Below are 22,699 nucleotides of genomic sequence, written 5' to 3'. Positions count from 1 at the left end.
AAATGGTGTGTTTACGTCTTCTCTCTGTTTTTAGACATATGTATGTGTGTATATGTGTACATATATATGTATATGTGTGTGTGTATATATATCCATGACCAATATAGAGTGTTTATGTTTTTTAAATGGACATGATTGATAGAATGTATGTATCGTTTTGCAACTTGTTTTTTCACTCAGCACTGTTTTTAAGATGTAGCCATTTTGATACATGTAGATCTAGTTCATGCATTTTAACTGCTGTATACGAAAATAGTCAATTGTATGAATCACCACAGTTTATTTATCCATTCCCCTATTGGTGGACATTTAGGTTCTTCCCAGTATTTTGCAGCAATGAACATACCTCAAAGGTGTCTCTTTGTGCACACGTGTGAGTTTCTCTAGGGGTGAGTATATGGAGATGAAATTTCTGGGTCTTAGGATTGGAGGTGAAATTTTGGGGTCTTCAGGTTTGAGCATCTTTGTCCTAACTAGATATTGCCAAACTGCTTTCCAAAGTGATTGTACTAATTTTTGCTCCTACCAACACTTCTTGAGAGCTGTTTTCAGCTTCAGCAGCCTGGATATTGTTAATGTTCAACCTCGCTGGTAATCAGTGACATATAAATTAACACAACAATGAACATATTGTGTCCCTCAGAATGCAGTAGTTTTTCTTCGTGATACCATCTAGTTTGGGCTAGGAAGAGAAGAAATGGGAGCACTCATGCTTTTGGTGTGAATGTGAGCGATGGCAGCCTTTGTGGAGAGCAGTTCGGGAGGAGCTGTCGTTCACGATGGAAAGTGGCGCATGTCCTGCAGCCCAGCTTGGAGACTTGGGTAGAACGGAATTAATACTGTGCAGCAGTTAAAAAGTGTACTGACATGGAAGGAGCTCCGAGACAGAATGTTAAGTAAAAAAAGCATATTGTAGAGCAATGTGTACAGTCTTTATGGAAAATAAAACCTTATAAAACCGAACTATATATGAAAATGTATAAAAGTGTCTGGTGGCAGTGGGGAAGGGGTGAGGAAGGGGGCTTTTGATTTTTTCACCCAAAATAATTAATTTGCTTGATTTTTTACAGTATCAGTGTATTTTCATGAATATTAGCAAAATAAGTAAAGCCAAAAAAAAATCCAATTTAAAAAAAAGGAAGAGAGAATTATTATTCTCTCGCGGCAAGTATGAGAACATGGGTGGAAGCCACAGTCCTTTTTTTCTGTAACTGGTCAAGCTGACATTTATAACTTCATCCCCCGCAGCCATTCTGTGTTCCCTGTTTGCCTTCGCTAGCACCTCAGCTGTCATGGAGACTCAGAAGTCTGCGACCTTGGAGGGCTCTTGTTGTGTGGGGTTGTGGTGGTTTGTCTAATATTAACCTTTTCTGTGCCCTGACTGGCACCACACAAGGGGGTATGTTAGGAGTACCCTTGGGTCCCGGTCCTGTTCCTTCCTGCTCCCTTCCATGGCAGAAGCCCTAATTTCCCTTCGAGTCAGAATTAGTACCTCCACAGAAGGGGACTCCTCCCCAGCACCTGCAGTCCCCTGTTGGTGTTGGAGAAGCCTGTCGCTGCAGAGGGTCGTTCTGGAGGTGAAGCTCTCCTGAGTAGGGACGCCCACAAGGCTCGAGACCTGGGCCCTGGGTGCTGGGACCTGAGCAGCTGGGACTTGGGCCTGGGACCTGAGCTAAGTGCATCAGACACTCATGCCCGGTACCTTCAATCTGGAGGGGGAAGTCAGAGGGGCTGGGGCTGTGAAGCGTTTGCTCCTCTGCTGCTGTGGTGATGGCGGCGGTGGTGGTGGCAGCGCGGGCCTGGGCTGACAGTGCTGGTGGCCAGAAGCTCCTGGGCAGGATACGGCTGTGTCCTTGGCTTCTTAGTTCCCTTGTTCCTGCCAGTTTCTGATTCTCCAGCCTCCCTGATAATTCCCCAAGCTCCCCCATGGCTTTCTAATAAAACTGCTCTGCTTAAATTAACTAGATTTGGTTTCTGTTGTTTGTAACTGAGAACCCAAAATGGCACACTTGCCAACACCACAGCCCACTTTTGTGCCTGTTTTCCTAGTCACATGAGATATCCCAAATGGCCATCGGCCAGGCAATTTCCGTTTACAATGCAGTGGGCCCATTATTGGCACCTGGAGCTATGGTTCTAGAACACGGTTCTAGCACAGCAGGCCTTGGGGGCTGTTAGACACGAAGCAGTCATTTCTGAGAGTAGGTTATTTGGTGTATTCATTGAAGGTGCCACCCACTCTACTCCACTGGTTTCTGGACTTGTTTCCTGGCTGTGGAATACATAGCCTCACAGTTTGGTCACTGATTTGGAGCGTAAACCACTACATCTTGTGAGAAAGCACCGCAGCTTCCTGAGGTGTTCCCACCAGCTGGCACTACAGCTGAACCGTCATAAGGCGCTTCCTGGCTCTGAGGCACCGCTTTCTCTTAGCCCTCTGTTCCAGCTAGACCTACCCTTGTGCCGGGACCTCTGACCTTAAAAGTCCTTTCCAGCCCTGTCAGTTCTATCCATCCTTAAAAAATCCTGGTCACGTGATAGCTCCTGAAAACACTATTTTCTGATAGCCCTAGCTCCTTCCCTCTTTGCATCCCGACTCTGAATCCGTGTGGTCAGGAGCTATCTCTGTCTGAGTCATTGCAATAGTCCTGGCACTCAGGGCTTGGCTCAGAAGTGTTCGGCAACACTTGCTGACAGGATGAATGAGTTCCTCTCCCAAGGTGGGCTCAGGGTAGGGGTTGTGTCGCGGGGGCCTGGCCCAACCAGGTGCGTCTGACTCAGCCTTAGCCCCGCTCTCCCTCCCAACCCCCCAGCCCCCGCCAGCCTTTGCTGGCCCTGATGCCCCTCCTCCTCCCGATCTGCCAGTCTCCCTTCCTCCTACCCTCTGTCCCATTTTCTGTTTGTCCCGCTGAATCCGTAGTGTTTCAGAGGCACTTCTCCGGCCCAGGCTCTATGCCTAGAAAGTGGGGATCCTCTTTGGCCTGGGTTGACCCTGTGACAGGCACAGGACTGATAGGACACTTGTCCATCTGCCACCCGGCCCCAGCCTTGGACGAGGCCTGGCACGGAGCAAGCCAGGTTCTGGGACCCATGAGCAGCATTTTCAGCCTGCCCTGGTGTTCTCATTTGTGGGACAGGGCTTTGCAGCTAGGCACATCATCGCTGCAAGTTTCTGCCGACCCCTGCACATTTCTCACTCTGTTTCCCCTGTGGACTTCACTGTCTCAAAGAGGGTGGGAAAACAGTAGTGAAGCTTCATAATTCCTTACATTTGGATAAGAGTTCCCCAGACCCTTTCACATTCAGTAATGTCACTGGATCCTCCTGTCAACACCAGAAGATGAACGATGAGGAGACCGAGGTTCCGAAAGGTGGGGGCAGTACTAAAGAGAGAGTAAGAGTATGTCTGCTTGGTGGGAGAGGACAGCAGGATGTCTTCTCTGCACCTGTACCAGCCCCGGTGTGGTGAGGAGCAGGCAGGGCTCCGCTCCTCATCGTTAAAGCCCGGGCTGGCTCCAGCTGGACCCTATTCAAGTGCGATGGTCACAGGCACTACAGGCTACCAGCCTCCCAGCAGCACACTGAGGGACCAGGCAAGAGCAGCCTGGGGGCACCCAGACAAGAGGGCACCAGGCATTTGGGTTGGAGGAGGAGGAGGAGAAACAAGACATAGAATCATAGAGGGGTTCTTCCACAGGAGCTGGGGACTAGGAGACAGTAACTGCTTAGAGAGAGTCGGAGGAATGTGGCGGAAGCAAGGCCTGGGAGTCAGCCTAGAGGAAGGTAGGGACTGGGCACTGAAGCCTGAAGACAAATCTCCAGGGAGCCTGGGGAACCAAGCCCCAGGCACTGCTCACCTCAGACCATGCTTGCATTCAGCAAACGTGTTCCTGCACACTCCACACTTGGAGCTGGGGATCCAGAGCTAACTAGTTTAGTTCACCAAATATTTATTGACCTTCTGCCTGTGGTGTGTTGGACCAGGGCCTGCGAGAGATGAATAAGGCTTAGTCCTTCCCTCAAAGAGCTCATAGTCTAGTGTGGGAAACAGACTTGTTAAGAGAGGATCGCAACTTTCTGTGGAAAGTGCTACGTGGAGGCAAACACAGGGTGACCCAGGAGTAAAGAGCCTGGCTGGCTGTGCTGTGAAGGGGGGCTGGTGGTTGGGGGCATCCTGGATGAGCCCACTTTGAAACAATGAGAGGCATTAGCCAGGGGAGGAAAGGGCGGGGGCTGGGCGGGCGGTGGGCCCTTTCAAATGTGATCTATAGTGGGCATGTCATTTGGTTGGTTTGTTTGAAGGACCCTTTAGTGAAATGTATTAACATTTAAAATCCACACGCTCTGACCCAGCGATTCCACTAGCAGAATTTCTCCTCCATGAGCGAAAGCACAAGGTTGTTTGTACAAGGATATTTATTGTTATATTGTTTGTAATAGCAGGAGACTGGGAAGCATCTCACCGTCCGTCACTGGGGGCCTGGTAAAATAGATTATGACACAGTCTTCAGATGCTTCACTAGAAAGCCTTTACCCAGCGTGAGGCAGTTCTCCAGCTTGCCATGTGAGAGTATCCCCAAACCAAGAAGTTACAGGAGTGAGGCCAAGATCAGTGGGCACAGTTATGCATATTTCACACAAGATACATCCACATCGGCACTTACCTGTCCAGAATGTCTCTGGAAAGATGTACGAGAAACAGGCGCTGAGGTCAGGGATGAGAAGGAGCCTCACTTTTTACTGTATGCCCTTTTGTCCTTTTAGAGTTTTCATTAATCGGATCTTTTTTTTAACCATGTGTATACATGATCACCAGAGAGAGAGAGACAGGAGGGAGGGAGAGAGGCAGGAGGGCAGAGAGCTCAGGCAAAGGGAACTGAATGAACAAAAGCAGGTGTCTAGGGGTATAAACTAGTCTGGGGGGAGTGGGCGTGTGCGCGTGTGTGTTAGGGCCTGAGTTGTGGGGAACAGGGATTCTCCCAGGTGACTTCCACTCATCACGCGGGTAGTTGACTGTCAGGATACAAGTGGGAAAATGGCAGCCAGGACTCTCAGCCACAAGGCCAGGCCCCTGGGAACCAGACACTTTGGCCCAAACAGGCTTTATAGGGAGAAGAGGAAGCACAGTGCACCTGACCTCATGAGAACATGGTGTGGAGGCTGGAGGGCAGCCCAGCACCCAGAGCAGGTCCACTACCGTCTCAGGTATGTAGAAGAGATCTCCAGATTGTGTGTGTGCAGAACAGAGAGATAATAAGGATTCTACCATCATGTTAGCTAACAGTGGTGGGATTATGGGTAATTTTAATCTTCTTTCTTTTTGGGGGGCATTTCTCCATTTCTCTTTCAGCAAGCAAGTGTTCAGGGAGAAAAAGTTAAAAGAAAATTGCAATGTTACTGGAACACTGACTCAAACCTCTCAAGGCCCTCCTCAGCCACCCTAGTCCTTCGGTGGTGCGGGCTCCCCGAAAGGCCATGGCGTTGGGAGTCAGACCTGTGTCCGAAACCATTTGCATGCTAATTAACTGTGAGTGGTAAACAAGGCACACACCCTCCCTCAGCCTCGGTATGCTTATTTATAAAATGGGACTAAAGAATCCTCATCTCACAGGATGGTTGGAATGAGCAAACGAAGTAACAGATGGACAAAATACGCTATATAAGCATAAGGGGGTGGTTGTTGTTGATTCTTACTGTTTCTCCCGCCTCTTGTTTCTGGGCTGGAGCAGCAGGAGCCCAGGGCTCAGAAGAAAAACCACTACTCCCTGGGTGGAAAGGATCCCCCCCACATCTCTCTGCCGCAACTTAGCCAGGCCGACTCTAGATGCCTGGCCCCGGTCTGGAGAAAAATACTTCGCAAGAGTCCAACATTCCCTTTGGAAGCAGAGTGTGGCAAGCTGGGGGAGGAGGAGGAAGCAAAATGTTTGCTATTTTTTTCTGTGCAATTGACTCTGCCGGCCGAGAGCCTTTGCTTACCGCTGTCTGTGTGCACAGATGGCGGCTGCGCCCCTCTTGGTGAAGGGCTTGGCTTCCTGTTGAGCATGCCCACCCCATCCAGGCCCGCTGAGGAATGTGGGCTTGTCCCGGCTGGAGGGGCTCTGTGTCTGTCCTGGCCCCTCCCTGAGCCCCGGCCTGACCCCTCCTCAGGCCTAGATGAAGGAGCTTCTGTGTCATGGGGCCCCGCCTGATTAGACATGGCTGCCACGTTGACTCCTCCCTCGCAGGCTGGGCACTGGGGAAAGAAAAGCCCAAGGCTTGCCCAGAGTCCTCCTGGTGTAGAGAGTAGCCGCGGCCTGGGATCTCATCTGGGTGTGTGGGAGTCGAAAGTTCCTTCTGGTCTCTTTGTTCCTAAGCGGAGGAGTCCCAGAGTGCCAGGCTCAGGCCAGCCAGGGGGGCTTCTGTGGCCCCAGTCCCTGAGCCTGTCGGCAAAAGCCTAGAACATATACGTGCAGATCTGATGGCCCCCAAGTCCTGGTCCGGTGTCAGTCCTGCAGAGGTGGAGCTTGCTCATTGGCTGCAGGTGGGCAGCATGAGGTGGCGGCGGTGAGGCCCGCGATTACCAGAGAAGTACATAATTGGAGTGTCAGATGTACCTTCCTCCTCGGCCGTGGATGGGAGGGGTTCTTTGTTTTTTCTGTTTTTTTCTCGTCTGTGTCCAAAGAGCCACTTGACTACTTATTAGCTGTGGGCCTTGAGTGAGCCACCTCGCCTCTCTGAGCCTCAGTTTCCTCATCAGTAAAATGGGGATGATAACTTCCTGGGACTTCTGTGAAGAGGACATGAGGGACTAGTGCGGTGGCAGTATGTGGGAGACACCCTGGAAGTGGCATTCCCTTCCTTTATTTATTACGTGCTTCCTTTAGTGGAGCACTGGGGGATCCAGAAGTGACCAAGACAGTCGCTGCCCTCAAACAGTGTCAGGAGTTCCAGTCCCCTTGTCCTCTAGCCCAGGCTTAACGTTGAGCACTGCTTCTGCCCAGGGGACTTATTCGGGCCTGTCCCTGAGACTCTGGCTCTGCCCAGGTCCTGCAGATGCCTGAGGCCCAGGCTTCCTCTTGCTGGCCCAGCCTCTGTAGCCTCAGCCCAGTGGCTGGAGCCCACGGTCTGGAGACAGTCCTCTCTGGACAGCCTGCCAGCCTGCTGCCAAATGCTTCCGGAAGTATATTGTGCACGTTGCACAAAAGCTCTACAAGGAGAGTGCTCTGATCACTAGTCTCAAAGATACCTGCTTTCAAGTCTCAGCTCTGCACTTCACTTGCTCTGTGACCTTGGGCCAGTGCCTTAACCTCTCTGCGCCTCAGTTTTCTCATCTGTGAAATGGGAGTTAAATGATAGTGGCTGCCTTTGAAGGGAGCAAAGTGCTGAGAACAGTGTCAGATGCATATTAAGCTCTCAATACTTCTTAACTGCTATCCTTAGGAAACCGAGGCTCAGAAGGAGAAATGACCTGCTCAAGGTCACACAGCTGGGAAGTGGCAGAGCTGGGGCTGGTACCCCATTCCTCCTGACAGTAACTACTCTGCTACCCTTTGCTTCCTACCCTTTGGATTTCTGGATTCTGGGCCTGGATTTCCTAAGATAGGCCTCTGCTAGCTAATCAGGACTCTGTTGGGTTTCCATGCTGACTTCTTGACAGGGCCATTGCAAGCACCTGCAGCCATATTCTTGCGATCTGACCCATTGCCTCCCAAGCAGGCCTCCCTCTGAGCTCCTATAAGTCGGTCTATTATCAAGCCCTACCTCATTCCATACTCTAAATAATAAAATTTACGATGCTAATAGAACACTGTGCTTATGCTTTAAAATATTGATATATGCAATCCTTGGAGTAGCCCTGTGAGGTAGGTGCTGTCATCACCCCCATTTTCCCTGTGAGAAAACTGAGGCACAGAGAGGTCAAGGGATTTGCCCAAGGCCACAGAGCTATAAGAGGTAGAGTCAGAATCCAAACCCAGGCAGGCTGGCTCCAGAATCCCTGCTCTTAACTATTATGCTGTGGAGGGAAGAATTTTAAAAGCTGGCTTGTCCAGTCAGCCCTGTCCCATCGCAGTGAGCTTGGCCATGTCTGACACAAGACTCCGCGGGGGCACGAGCCAGGTCGGATTGGTTCACAGCTGAATCCTCAATGGCTAGCACTGTGCTGGGAACATAGTAGGTGCTTAATAAACCCTTGTTTAAGGAGTGAATGAATGAATGAAACTAGAATAGAGTGGCGGCCATAGGGAGGGAGAGAAGAGACAGATTCGAGAGATGAGAGGGAGAACTGACCAGATGAGGAGACTGATCCAGTTGGTGGTATGAGGAAGTCTTGGATGACTCCCAAGATTCTGGCTTTTGGGTGACTAAGTGATGAGGTCATTTACTGAGATAGGAACCCCCTAAGAGGGACAGAATGCAGGGCGGGAAAAGCAAGCAGCATGCACGAATTCAGTTTAGGTTGTGGAGTTTGAGGTGCTTTGAGACATGCAAGGGGATGTCCAGGAGGCTGTTGGACACAAGGCTTGGGGCTTAGAAGAGGGATTTGGGCCCCCTGCCCAGCCCCCTCCCATCGCCCCACCCCCTTCAATCACACTCTAAACCGCTGGCCCAGTGGCCTTTACTCTTCCTACTGGGGAGGAAAGAAGAAATCTTTGATGGTGGGAATGTGTAGGGGGGGACTTTTCTAAACCAAACAAACGCATACACAGTGCCTGCTTGTTGAGGATCAGCTTGCCTGGCTCTGGGCACATGTAGGCTGGCTTCCAGGGCAGACCCCCCTCCCACCACCCGCCGGCCCCTGCTGCCTGCTCCCTGCCAAGGTGAGCTCTGACAGGGCGACTTGTCATCTTTTCAACACCTCATTTTTCCCTCCTTACTCACTGCCCTGGGAGAGGTCCTTCCTGTTTGCACACCTCGGGGGCTAGGCCAGGAGGAGGAACAAAAACAGCCTTCATGGTGCAGGGGGAAGGGAGGGCAGGGAGAGGGCTGAGGGGAGAGGAAGAAAGGGAAGAGACAGAGGGCGGGGCGACAAGGGGCGAAAGGAGAAGGTTAGGGACCCAGCTCCTGCCTCCCCTCCGCTGGCTGGCTCATCACACACACGCCGCCCCGATTCCATCCTGGCACTGGGGAGGCTGATTCTCAGGTCACCCCAAGGAGGTCAGGATGCAAGCTGGGTTTAGAAATTAGCTATCATGTCATCCCTACCTCCAGTCCACGTTTGGGCCTAACTCAGGACACCCTGCTCCGTCCCCACCCCCAGGAGGCCCAGGCAGGGCCTTCTTTCCCAGCTCCCCTACCCTTTTTCTCTGGGTGTCCAGGTCAGTGGGTGTGCACCCGCTGCCCCATGCCCAGGGCTCCTGTAGCCCCCCATCTCCTCTCCTGGCAGGACCCCCTCCTGGGAGCCCCGCCCCCACCAGCACCCGACCTGCAGGTAATCCCCTCCCCCTTCCTGCCCCCGCAGCTCCAGGCCCTTCCAATTAGCCCAGTCTCGGATCCCCTTTGCTGGGAACGGCCTCCCCCCTCCCGCCACCTCCCCCACTCGGCTCCCACGTGGGGAGCCCCGCTCCCAGGCCTGGCTGCCCCATTCACAGCGCCCTCCGCCATTGTCCTCGGCCTGTCACTCATGCATGGTATTAGCATTTCTAAAGCCCACTTCTTCTTGTCGCAGCTTTCGCCCAGCCTGGGCAGAGGAACTTGGCCCTATAGAACAACTAACAATTACAACTAACCTTCAAGAGCACTTTAGAGTATATAATTCGCGTTTCTATATAGCCATTTCATTTACTTCTCGCAACAGCCCTTAGCGGTGGGACACTGACATTCCGAGAAGTTCAGTGAGTTGCCCAAGGTCACAAAGTAATTTCTAAAGACAGGATTTCAACTCAGGTTTGTCTGATGCCAGAGGCCACATTCTTTTCACTACACCACCTTGCCTCTCTGTCAGACTGAGCTCGCTTCTGCTTGGCTGGGCTTTCTTAAAAGGTGGGCATGGTGGCCTGATGCTCCTGGGCAAGGAATGCTGGATTCAGCCAGCAGAGGAGGTCCTGGGTCCTGCTGCCACTAACCCAGGGATTCAGAGGCAGTGACTCCTTCAGGCCACCACCTGCAGAACACAGCCTGGCCTAAAACACAGCATGGGGAAGTGGTTAAAGGCTCTGGAGCCAGACGCCAGGTTCAGATCCCGGCTCTGCCACTTAGCAGCAGGGTGGCCTCACATGAGTGACTTAACTTCTTTGTGCCTCAGTGTTCTATACAATGAGGAGGATAATAGTTGCACCTACCTCATAGAGATGGAGTGAGCATTAAGTGAGTTAATTTGCATAAAGGACATAGAATAGTGCCTGGACAGTACTGTATGAGTCTGTTAGCATTATTATGTGCTTGTGCACAGTTCTCCCGGGGTCAGGAGCAGCATGGTGTGAGCGGAGAATAGCTTTATTATCATACAGCCTCGGATTCAAATCCTGGCTCTCCCGTTTACTAGCTGTGTGACTTTGGATGAATGACTTACCCTCTCTGGGCCTCAGCTTCCTCAGCAGTAAAATGGGGATAATAACAGCTGTCACTTTTGAGAGTTGTTAGCAAGATTAATATTTGCACAAGTGCTTTCTCAAAAGGTAGAATGCCACAGACACTGTATGCTTTAAAAATATTATTAATAATTCTGTTCAAGATCCTATTTGAAATCTTTAAGTCCTTTGCCTCTTCCTGCCTCACCTCTGACTCAGGGATGCCTCTCACCCCTTCTGGGCACTGATTGCTTCCCAGTGTCTGATCTACCCCTGGACCATGGTAGACAAAGCATTTTCTGATCCTCCCCGTTGACGCTGAACATGCGGAAGATAGCCAGAGCACACAGGAGTATCCACGTTTGTGCCCCTGTTTTCCTCTGGGTGGGGAAATAACCTCTCTCACGTGCTCAGCACTTGGACGCCTACAAAGGCCCTTCCCACCTGTTAGTTACCACCTCTAGGGCCCTCCCTCACAACCACTCTGGGCCACAAGAGGGCCAGGCAGGCTCTGTTTAGTTCCGTCTTACAGATGGGGGTGCCGAGGCTCAGAGAAGGGAAGAGACTTGCCTACAGCTCCCATAGCCAGGAACTGAGACCAAGTCTTGAGACAGTGTTCTCAGAGGTAATGTCCAAGCAAAAGTCCCCTTTTCTGTGTTTTGGGACCCGTTTGCAAGGCTTTACCCCTGTAGACACATATGTTGGCCCATTCCACCTTCATAAACAGAGTCTTGAGTCGCCAAAGAAAAATCGTTTCATGAACTGGAAATAGAATACCTATTTGAATCCCACAGGCGTTTGAGCTTGGTGATCAGAAGGTCAGTGTGCTGCAGTGGTGACTTTAAGCAGCCTCTGTCTTCCTTCGAGGAGTCATTCTAACGGCCGGCATTGTTCCAGTTGGATCATGACTGGTCCAAATCACTTGGAAACTCCCTTGTCTCCTCCAGACTCAGGATCAGAACCCCAGACTTCTCTAACAGCTACGGGGTTTCAGTTTAGGTCAGTGACTCGGAGCGGGGCCAGGAGGTAGGGGTGTGGGGGCGGCAGGGTTACAGAATTCCCAAGGGTGTGGGTAGTTGGTAAAAGCATATTCAATATCCCTGTCTTCCTGGTGGTCTAAGCTTCAGAAAGTCAAGCTTGTATCAACATCTTTTTGGTTGGTGTGGGATACGTACAACATGGAGGCAGTGCTTGAGCGAAGACTGAGAAACGTGGAGCCAGACAGGTTCTCTAAAAAGGCAGAACCGCCTGCCTGGGACAACACTGGGCTCACTTCTGCTCAAACTGCTTCTGTTATTGGAAAGATGACCTGACTCTATTTACACAGATTTAAGAGTCTGTCTGTGACAGTCCAGGGCCAAGTCCTAGTATCCACTGGTCATGATGCAGGAAGGGCCAGGCTCCGAGTAACCAGGACATTTCCGAAGGGGCAGGAGAGGCCACAGTTTCATGTTCTGGAGGAAGAAGTCTCTGCAGGCGCTCGTCACTTCTGGACTTCGTTTCTCCTGATAACTAGACGCCATGGGCGTGCAGGGCAGACGGGAGGGGGGTGGGTGTGACTGTTCAAGCTGGAAGGGTCTTTCGGCCAACCTTCTCATTGTCACATCCGGAGAAGGCGAGGGGTTCGCTCAAGCTTACCAGAGACTTGGCATCAGCACCAAGAGTAGAAACTGTCTCTAAACTCCCAAGTCAGTGTCCCTTCCGCCCCCGCCCACATGGCGCAGCAGCCCCACCACCGGCTTATTGTGTTTATCCTCTAGGCGCACGGTTCCTCCAGGGCCCACTCTGCCTCTGTGCTGTTCAGTACGGTAGTGCCCACGTCGGAGCTGAGAGGTACCGGAAGTGTAAAATACACCCAGGACGTGGAAGACTGAGTGTGAAAGAAAGAAAGTAAAATATCTCATTAACAATTTTTATATTAATTACCTGTTGAAATGATAATATTTTGGATATAGTGAGTGAAATAAAACATACGAAATTAATTTCTTTTTTTTTTTTTTACTTTTTTTAACTTAGCTACTAGAAAATTCCATATGTGACTTGCGTTATATTTCTATTGGCCAGCCCTATGCTAAATCTCCAGCAGAACTAACCGTGTTGTCAGTTCTGAAGCGATGCCCAGACAGGGCAGACCAGGTAATGGAGGAAGGTCCCAGCAGATGGCAAGAAGCCAAGGCCCGGACTGGCAGGCAGGAAGGCCAGCGAGCTCAGGGTCAGAGGCTGGGCCAGAGTCAGGCAGACCGGTAGTATCTAGTAAGGAGACTCTGATAGGCAGCTCATGGGGGCAGAGCCACAGGCCATGGGGTTGGGGGGCCTGACTACAATCCTGGGAAGACTGGGAGTGCATGGAGAGGGCAGCAGTCCTGGAAGGCAGGGATTATATACTTGAGGGCCTGATCTCTCTACTGGGATGAATCCTAGTTCTGCCACTTGCTAGCTGTGTGACCTTGGACAAGTTACTTAACCTCTCTGTGCCTCAGGTTCCTCATCTGTAAAATGAGAGTAATGCTAAGAGTTCCTATGTCATAGGATACATGTAAAGCTCTTGGAATAGTGCCTGGTACATAGCAACTATTCAAAAGGTGTTAGTTCTCATTATTATCATTACTTGTCAGGGAAGCAAGCTGGGATTGTGCTCCTCTTATGGCACCCTTCTGTGGTCCTAGGATGGGTCCAGGCTGCTGGGCTAGAGGGCTAGCTGTTGGATCGGGGGTACAAGACAGAGGCCAAGTTGGCATGAAACCAGTTGCAGGTGATGTTGACCCTCAAGCCGGGAGTCCAAGTGAAGCTTCAGCTGAGGCCAGGGTTCAACCCTAGGGGCCAGGGTGGTGGCTCTGTGGCCATAGCTGTGGGCATAAGAGGCTGCAGGCCCAGGAAACCAGGCGGCTCAGCTCAGGCAGCCTGGGTCCCCATTGCTCTTTCTGGGACCATCCCTAGATATGAGAGGCTTTGTCCCAGCTCCGCCACACGCAGGGTTTCTGGGCCTCGGCTCTGCAAGGGAAAATCACATGGAGACGTATAAATCCCTCTGTCTGTAGCTCAAATAACAAGACCCAGCTCTTGTTGCAAAGCAAGAAGCAGCACTTGACGGCTCCAAGTGATGCCGTTTCTGTTTGTGCTTGTCTCTAGGCTCAGAGAGCTTGTGGAGGCAGACACAACACCCCATTGATATTCTCAGTCATGCCCAGGAGTTGAGTTCTTCCCCAATAGTGGGGTTGAGCCTGGATCTGGCCCTGCAGATAGCTAAATCCTAGAAAGTGTGTCCTGCTCCCCTCCCTCCTCCTCCACCCCGCTATGTTTGAGGCCCTGCAGAGAGGGAAGCACCAGTGTCAGTGGTAGACTTGGAACCAAAAGGATCTAGGAAATACCTTTTAATATCTGGCCTAATCCAGCAAGGCGTGAGACGCTGGATAGGAGATCCAGCGAGGCTGGGATGATGCAGTCTGAGGAAGGGACTGATTTCTGCTTTCCCCATGGCTGATATTCCTCCTCAACTTCAGAAGTGGGAGAGAAGACTTGCCCATCTGTTTGGAATTTACTATAAGAAAAAAGAGAGATGGGGAGGGAGGGAGAGAGAGAGGGAGAAAGAGGAATGAGGCATTTGTGTGTGTGTGTGTGTGAGACAGAGAGAGAGAGAGAGAGAAAGATAGAAAGAGAGAGAGAGAGAGAGAAACTGAAAGAGAATCTAATCTCCTTGGCCACCACCTCCCCAAACCTGCTCCTTAGCATCGATCTTTAGCAGCGTGGGCATGGACAGCAACATAGGAGTTTTCAAAGCAGCCTGTGGCGAGGGCTTTGAGTGGACTGGTTATTGCCAGGTGGTCATCTTAATGATAGAGTGAGATTTGGCTAGCCCACTAGGCTCAAGTAGCTGAGCAACCATCACCAGATGCTTCTGGAAATGTTGTATATGTGTGCAAGCACAAAGTGTGTGTGTGTGCATATATGTTTTGTTGGGGATATCTCTGCCCCAGCCCCGCTGGGAGCCCAGAGGGCATCCAGGGACAGCCTTAGCCTGGTCTCTGGTGGGCGTGGGTGGAGAGGAGGGCTAGAGCAGACTGAACAAAGAGGCGGGCAGAGCTGAGAGGAGGAAGGAGCTGGGCAGAGACTTTTGGTGCCCTGGGGAAGACTAGCCAGTGGCAGGCTGGGAGCTCTATTACTAGAAACAAGACCACTGGGCTGGTCCCCTAAGCCCGGGTGCTCACCATTTGACCACACTGCCTACAACCCCCTGTGGGTGTTTGAGGCTTGCCTGGGTGGAGGGATGTGGAGGGGAAACTAGTAGAAACCTCCTCACGGGGGCCTATAGTTGCCAAGCAAGTCCAGAGAGACCTGTCCGACTTCACAGAGACCCCGTGAAAGAGTCCACCCAGACCCTAGGTTTGAGCTGGGCCAGGACAGACTGAGAGGGGCAGGGAATCTGCTTTCCTACAAAATCAGAACACCAAGAAAGGGGACCAGCATGAAGTGAAAGGAGCACTGGATGGGGAGTCAGGAGGCCTCCGTTTTAGACTTAGTCCAGAGTCTGCTCTGCTGTGAGACCCTGAGCAATGCCTTCCCCTCTCTGGGCCTCAGAGTCTCTATCTCTGAGTGAGGGCGCCCAGCTCCGTGATCCCCAATGCCAGCCCTGATTAAGTCAGGACTCACTGAATGAAGATATACAGATTCTATTCATGTCTGTGGACATCTTTGAATTCTTCACATCTGAGACTCAGTGGGACCTCCCAGAGCAATCATTTTTCCAGGCACACCCCACTTCCCCCCAACAACTGCCTAGCCCCAGATAGGAATCTTACAGACTTGCCTTGAGGGGAAGGGGTGAGCTGCCCACCACCTCTCCCACCGCACTTGCGCCTCCGGAAGTCCTTCCTGTGTCTCCCTTTCATCCCTTCTTTATATTAGGGTTCTCCTGGAAGTAGTGTCTCTAGGGTCCCATTTTTAATTTCTTTTGTTTCCCCCAACCAGGGAGAGGAAGAATCTGACTGCACATCTGTTTGGAATTTGGGGTGGGGGTAGGGAAATGAGGCAGCTTGCTTCTCCTGCACTCCATGAGTCCCAGGGTAGGGAGAACCGGTGAGAGCCAGGCCCTCCCCGCCTCCCCGCCCCCCGCCCCCCATGGTCCCTGTCAGCTGCCTTCTTGGCCTTTCTCATGTCGGAGACAAACAAACAATCAGGAGGCAGACCTGAAACCTTGTGCTGAGACTGCAAACAGCGTGGCCGGGCTCCGGCCTTAATGGGCCCCAGCCCCGGCCTGTCTGCTCCCGCCCGGCCTGCCTGCCTCCAATGTGTTTCTGATTTGTACTGAGCTAGCGGCTCTGCCATGCTGAATGTGGCAGCTGCCTCAGCCCCGCCTCTCGGGGATCCAGGGGTGGGAAGGTTGGGAGAAGCCAGCTTGGTGTAGAGGCCGCGGTAGGAACTTCTGCGATGTATACACAGACGTGGCCAGGGGAAGGGGGTGGGCGGAGGGATGGATTTCAGCTGGCTATAAACAAACATGTTTCTCATTTAGGGACCCAGGGGTGCCAGTCATCAGATCCCCCTTACCCATTTTCCAGCGGCAGGCAGAGCGAGAATTGGAGTGGGGATGCCTGGGGACTAGAATGGGCTCTTTTCAAGGAGTCCCATTCCCAAAAGGTGGTGGGGATTTTCTGAGGATGGGAAAGGCAGAGTTGAGCATGAAGAAAACGAAGTTCCAGCAACTCTTGCCTCCAGAAAAGGCATAGGGTAGGGAGGCAGGAAGTTCTGTCTGCGAAATAACTGAGCAGCAGGGGCTAGGAAATGCAATGTTTCTGACCCTCCCCACCCCAAATCCTGGAATGGGAGAATTTCAGATGTCATGGGGCCATTTGCTCCAGGGAACAAAGTGTCCATCAAGAAGGTGGTCCCTGGGCCTGGATGGCTTGGCCCTGGACCACTAAGGGAGGGCGTCGTGTCATCTTTGCTAGTTTGCCTTGCACGCCTACCCTGACATTCGGATTGGCATCTTCTTGCACACTTGGGCTAAGCGTCCTGGCACATTTTCTTTGCCCTTTTATCCTGGCTCTCTGTTTAAAGATAATACCTATGTGTTCTACAATGCTGAGGGGATCATCTGAGAAGATGAAGGAGTTGGCCAGTTTGAGGCCTAAGTAGTTTTCCCAAATCATATGATAAAATTGGTTTTCTTTTATCAATTCCCCCACATCTTTCCCAGGCCCTTAAGCCACTGCTTCCCATCTCAGCGATGGCTTTGTCACTGGAATCAGGGCTAAGACTGGGGTCAGGGTCAAGGTCGAATCGAAACAACTGACTTCACTACGTAGACCTAAGCAGGGTGCGTGGAGACATCCTTTAGGCCCTGGCCCTGACCATTGTGCAACCAGCACTCTCTCAGCCTGGACCCAGCCTAGAGATTGGACCTAGTGAGAAGCCAGGCCCAGAAGGTAGTGGGGTGCTACAGCAGCTGGGCAAAAATATGAGGGGCCACGGGGAACCTCCGATTCTGTCTGCAAGTTGGCGGGGCCAGTCTGGGCTGCTGAGACGAGAGTTCGTCCCAACTTTGCAGCCTCCCTTCCAGACCTCCATTCATGGGAGTGTGGGAGGGTGGGGGAGCAGAATGTCCTCGGGAAAGCAGCCCCTGGGACCCTGTGGCTTTGTGGCTATTTATTCCTCCTCCTGATTTTTCTCAAGCCCTAAACATTTCTCACAGTGTCTAGCCAGTTCTAGTTATGCAAGCAGCATTGTGTGTTAACAAGAAAAATATCCATCGGTGGTGTGTGGAATCCAAGGGCCTTTGTCCCCCAAGCCACCCAGCACTTCCTTTCTAGCTGCAATGCCAGGCCCTGCTGTGAGGTGGGGGGATGGAGACCATCTTCATAACCATCGCCTCTGTCGCACAATGGGACATATACGCCAAGCCTCTGTGTGTGTGTGCACGCGCATGCATGTGGTGTGTGTGAGGGGAACACCTTGCCCTGTGGACCTTTGGGAGTGAGGGCACCTGCCTTGACCTCAGCAGTGTCGGGGTGGGCAGAGTGGCTGGGCAGATCTCCCTCCTATATGCAGTGCCCCTATTCGCAGCCAGGCGGCCGCCCCTCCTCTGCTTCCCCAGAGAAGTTCATCTCTCCTCTTTCTTTCTTCTTTCTCCCCCCTTCCTGGCTTCTCCATGGCTCTCCCAGGCCCAGAAGCCTTTGAGCCCAGGCCTGAGAGTTCTGCTGTAGAGGCAACAGAGGCAAGCGGCAGCTAGGGCAAACAGCAGGTTGCCCATACCTGGTGAGAAAAGCAAGCCCCCTGCTGAGCTCTGCCACCAATGGGCTGCAGGGTCCTGGAAAATTCATGCCCCAAACTGAATCTATTTCCCCATTTAAAACACGGGGTGGGGAGGTCAGATTAGACGGCCATGAGGGGCGCCGCAGCCCAGGCAGGTGACAACCCAGGGCCCCACCTGCTGCTCCCCACTGTGCTGGGCCGGTACTGCTGGCAGTGCCCAGGGGCTCTGAGTCTTTTCTCAAGGCAGCAGCTCCTTGAACCCTTCCTCATAGCTGGCCCTGGCTATGAGGTGGGCCCGGCCCAGGCTCCACCACGATGATAACGGGGGACAGAGTCCATTCATCCATTCCCTCATTCATTCATTCGTCTAATAATCAGGTATTGACACCCACAGTGTGTCAGGTACTGTCCAACTGCATCCAGCCCAAAAGACTTAGTGCCCTCGTACCTCTGTGGTCAGAGGCTGCTGCCTGGCCTCTCCTTAGCTCAGCAACTTCTTTCCCAGGCTCTAGAGAGGTTGCTCCCAACTTCCACCTCTCCCCCACCCCAGCCCAGGCTAACGGTCAGTGGCCCCTGAGCTCACACTTTCTGGAGGGCCGCCTGGCTGCTCTTCCAGGACGTGCCCCACCTCTTCCAGAATAGGCCTCCAGACGCCCCCACCCCACCCCCCCCCCCGCATGTCTCTTTTGCAGGTTATCTGGCCCTGTCTCCTTTTCTCACCTGTTCTCTCTCCAAACACTACAGATCCCTCCCCTTGCTTTGCTTTATCTAAGGTGTGGCTGGGCCCCGGGTCTCCTTCTGGATCCAGCCTACAGTCATACAAACACTACACACACGTCCCAGGTCGTGACACTGAGTCCCCCACCCCCTGGAGCACCTCTGAGCCCGGCTCCTTTCTGCGCAGCTGTGGGCAGTCATATTGACAAAGAGAGACTTGGGGCAGCCAACAAGGAGGGGCATGTGAATCAGTGTGGGACTGGCTACGCACGTGGGCAAGGATGGTGGAGGGATGTGGGCTGGAGGGCATGAGGGTGGGTAGGTGCCGGTTGAGTGGGGATGGAGGAGTATGTGTCGGGGGACAGCCAGCTGGGGTATGTGTCAGAGTGAATGGGCCGGTGTGTGGCTCCATGTGTGACCCTCCCAGCAGCTGTCAGCCCGTATTAGTGCACACGTGGGTGAGCCTGCATGTGGGCGCAAAAGGCCGCAGGGTACAGGAGAGGGTGGAAAAAAGGCACTGGCTGCGGGGGCGGAAGACATTTCTGGTCCTGGCTCTGCTGCCAGGTGTCTAAGGCCCTTCCCCCTCTCTGGGCCTCAGTTTCTCCATCTGTAACCTCAGAGGGTTGAATTGGAGGTCTCTAAGGGCTACTGCAGTTCTAAAAGGCTCTGGTTCCTTGATGTTCTGTGTACTAGGGCAGCCTCAGAAACTCTTCTTTCGTGCAGAAGAAGGACACCAGGGAAGGAAACTCAGAGCCACCTCTGAAATATCGATAAAGCTGCCTTTACTCTTTCGTAAATCTCAGACTCTCCTTCCACTTTTGTCTTCTCAGAACCAATATAAGGGCAGAGGCGGAGGAGAGTGGGGCTGTGTCTGAGAAACCTCCCCTAGTGCAGGAGGGCTGGGGCATTTCTCCAGGAGGGCCTCAGGGCAGCAGTAGTGGAGTGCAAGCTTGGACATCTTGGGAGGCCAGCAAACACTCTGTTTGCTAGCAGGAAGGGTGTTACAGATAAAGAAAAATAGCGAAGTTTTCTGAAGATGCTTTTATTCACACTTTACATAGGATTTTTAATTTGCATTTATTATTATTACTATTTTATTGAGAATGGCTTGGGGGACTGGTAGGAACTTAGAGGAGGCTGAAATCTCCCACGCCACCCTTGGTACCACCACTGCTGAGATGGATTTTAATCCTGACCTTACCCCTAGCTTCCCTGGATGACCTTGGGCAAGTCACTCCCCTTTCCTGTACCTCAGTTTGCCCGTCTGTACAATACTAGAGGGGGCAAGGAGTGGTGTCCATTGTTCCCAAGGGCCTACCTAGCCAGCTGTCACATGCAACAGTTCCACAGTTCTCCCAAGACCTTTGGCTGTGGAGAAGTTGTGCAAGGGGAGGTCAGTTCCATTCACATTCCAGTGAAAACACAAGGCCGGGCTTGCTAGCTCAGGCAGGGGAGCACACTTTCTAAGTCTTGATTTGAGGTCAGAGAGGTGAACGGACTTGCCCAATGTCACAGAGCAAGGGGGTCACACAGCCTGGCCCAGACCAGGTCTTCCGGGTCCCAGCCCAGCGCTCCTCCATTGTCCCCCACCCGTACACAGTTGATTTACCTCGGGGGGTTCTAGGAAAATGGGTGGGAACTAAGAGAGCTCTCGAGATCCACAGCTGGGTCTGAGAAGGTTAAATTCCCAGCTGGAAGCATTCAGCGAGGCCTCTAGAAACGGAGCAGTCCTTACAACTTGCAAATAAGTACTTCAGGCCACAGGAAATGATCCCAGACCACAAGGTCCCAGGATTGCACCAGAACAGTCCTGCCTGCGTGTCAGCCAGCATGTGGGAGAGGCAGCCTGGGTGGGGAGGGGAAGAAGGAGTCCTACAGACCTCGGCTTTAGGCCCAGCTCTGTTATTTTGCTAGCCGAGGAAACTTGGGCAAGTCATCCCCCAGCCCCATTTGTGAAATGGCAATGATAATGGGGCCATATGAGGAATAACTGGGGAGAACTGGCCCCACTGCTGTGCCAGGGCGTTGCAAACCGGAAAACACTGCTCAGGCGGTGGGGGGGGGGGGGGGGGACTGTTCTGTTCTGAGAACTGCTGCTTGTCCCCATGACCTCTGGGTAACTTCAGAGGAGGTCACCTTGGAGGTGCCATATTCCAGGGCTGGTGCCTCTCCTTTCCGGAGAGTGGAGAAAGCTGGGGATTATCTATTCTGTGTAGGGAGGGAGGTGAACGGATGTGCCCTTGGGGTGGAGGAGAGTGGAAGCTGGGGGCCTGCGGAGCAGCCTTTCATGTGGGGGCTGAACTGAGGGGTCCTGAGGCAGAGCTGAGGCCTGTGGGCAGGAATGCCATTCCACAAAGCCGCCCCACGTCGCTGAGCCCTGCCATGACCACAGCAGCACATGGGGGACCTGAGGGAGGGGGGCGGGGCTTCTGGTCTTTTCTCTGGGAAGAATCTCCTTCCAAGAGGGTCCCGGCTAGAACACAGGATTTCCATTTCAATGCTCCCTGGCAAGCTGCCCTCCCCAGAAATCTGCTAAAGGCTCACGGAAAAGCCTTTAAAAATACACTAATTACAAACAATTCCTCCGCTTCTCCTGATTTCCCTCCACGCGGCACTGGGGGCAGGGCTGGGCTGGGCCGGGGAGGGGGCAGTGGAGTGGAGGGGTCACTTACTTGCAAATTCAGCTTTGTGTGTGAAAGCCCGGCCTGAGCCCAGGCTGGAGCACTGACCCAAGTAAGTGGGCCAGGACTTGGGTGCCCGCTTCCTTCTGGGTGCCCAAAGGCCTAGCTGGGCCTGGGTACCTGGAGAAGCTATGAAAGCCTAGAGCAGGAACCTGGGAATAGGCAATGGGTCTCCAGGAAACCTGTTCTGAATGGGGCCAGAATGGGAACTTCAGGGGGCACTGCTTGCCCTCAACCAGCTAGGACCCCAGGTACTGGCCCTCCACCCTGCCCTGCCCCCCTGCTGCCTCTGGACCCAGTAAGCCAACCCCTGTAGCCTGTACAGCCACTGAGGCCGGAGTCAGGTGCGTGAAAGATGGATTCGTTCCCTAATTCTCGCCTCTGGACCCCCAGGGAGGGAGTGGGATGGCAGGTAATGGTTTCTGAGCCCTCCAAGCCCGACAAAGCTCTTAGCAATGGCTCTCAACAGTTCCGGCGAAATCTGGGAGAGGGCCTGGGGCATCTTGGCTAAAGTTTGGCTTGCCCACAGCAACCCCTCCAAGCAGGGGCCCGGCCCTGGAAAGGTCATTCTGTGCTTTTAGGAAGCTGAATGAAAGGAACCCCGTTCATCTGTTCTGACTGGCCTCAACTAATGTCTTTGTTCATGAGGGGCATGAGGTGCCCTGGGAGAAGGGAGGCACTATTTCATGCCTCTCAGGCCTTTGTCTGATAATAATAATAATCACCAGCACCCACAGAGAACGTACTCTGTGCCAGAAGCAGTTCTAAGCACTTTACGTGCATTCCCTCATTTAATCTTTGCAACCAGCTCTGTGAGGAAGAAACTGAGGCGCCGAGAAGTTAAGTGACTTGTCGAGGGTCACACAGCTGGTAGGTAAAGAGGCTGGGCTTGGAACCCAGGTGGTGTGGCTCCAAAGTCTTAATTACTGTGACTTCCATGATTAGTGCCTGCCCCTGTGCCAGCCATTCCACACATGTGCTCTCACGTACAACAATTCTGTAAGGAGACATGGTCGTCTCCATCGTGCAAATGAGGCAAGACAGACTCATAGGGGTTACATGCCTTTCTCAAGGCCCTGCAATTGGTAAGGGGCAGGGGAGTTATTTCAAAACCCAGCTCTGCCTGCTTCTTGACGTGCTGACTTCCCTTGAATACTTTGTCACTGTGTTGTATCTGTTGGATCCTTACGATGCACCAGGCATTTGTCTGATTGTTTTATACATATCAGCTCATTTAAGGCTTACACCTACCATGTGAGTTCAAGGGTATCATTCCTTATTTATTTATTTATTTATTTTTGAGGAAGATTAGCCCTGAGCTAACATCTGCTACCAATCCTCCTTTTTTTGCTGAGGAAGACTGGCCCTGAGCTCACATCCGTGCCCATCTTCCTCTACTTTATATGTGGGACGCCTACCACAGCATGGCTTGCCAAGCAGTGCCATGTCCACACCCAGGATCTGAACCGGTGAACCCCTGGCCGCCGAAGCAGAATGTGCGAACTTAACCGCCGCGCCGCCGGGCTGGCCTGTAGGGTGTCATCCCTATTTGCAGATGAGAACACT

This window comes from Equus caballus, chromosome X, assembly GCF_041296265.1.
Source record: "Equus caballus isolate H_3958 breed thoroughbred chromosome X, TB-T2T, whole genome shotgun sequence".
In the NCBI taxonomy this organism is placed as follows: domain Eukaryota; kingdom Metazoa; phylum Chordata; class Mammalia; order Perissodactyla; family Equidae; genus Equus; species Equus caballus.
Note: the sequence above shows the minus strand (reverse complement) of the source record.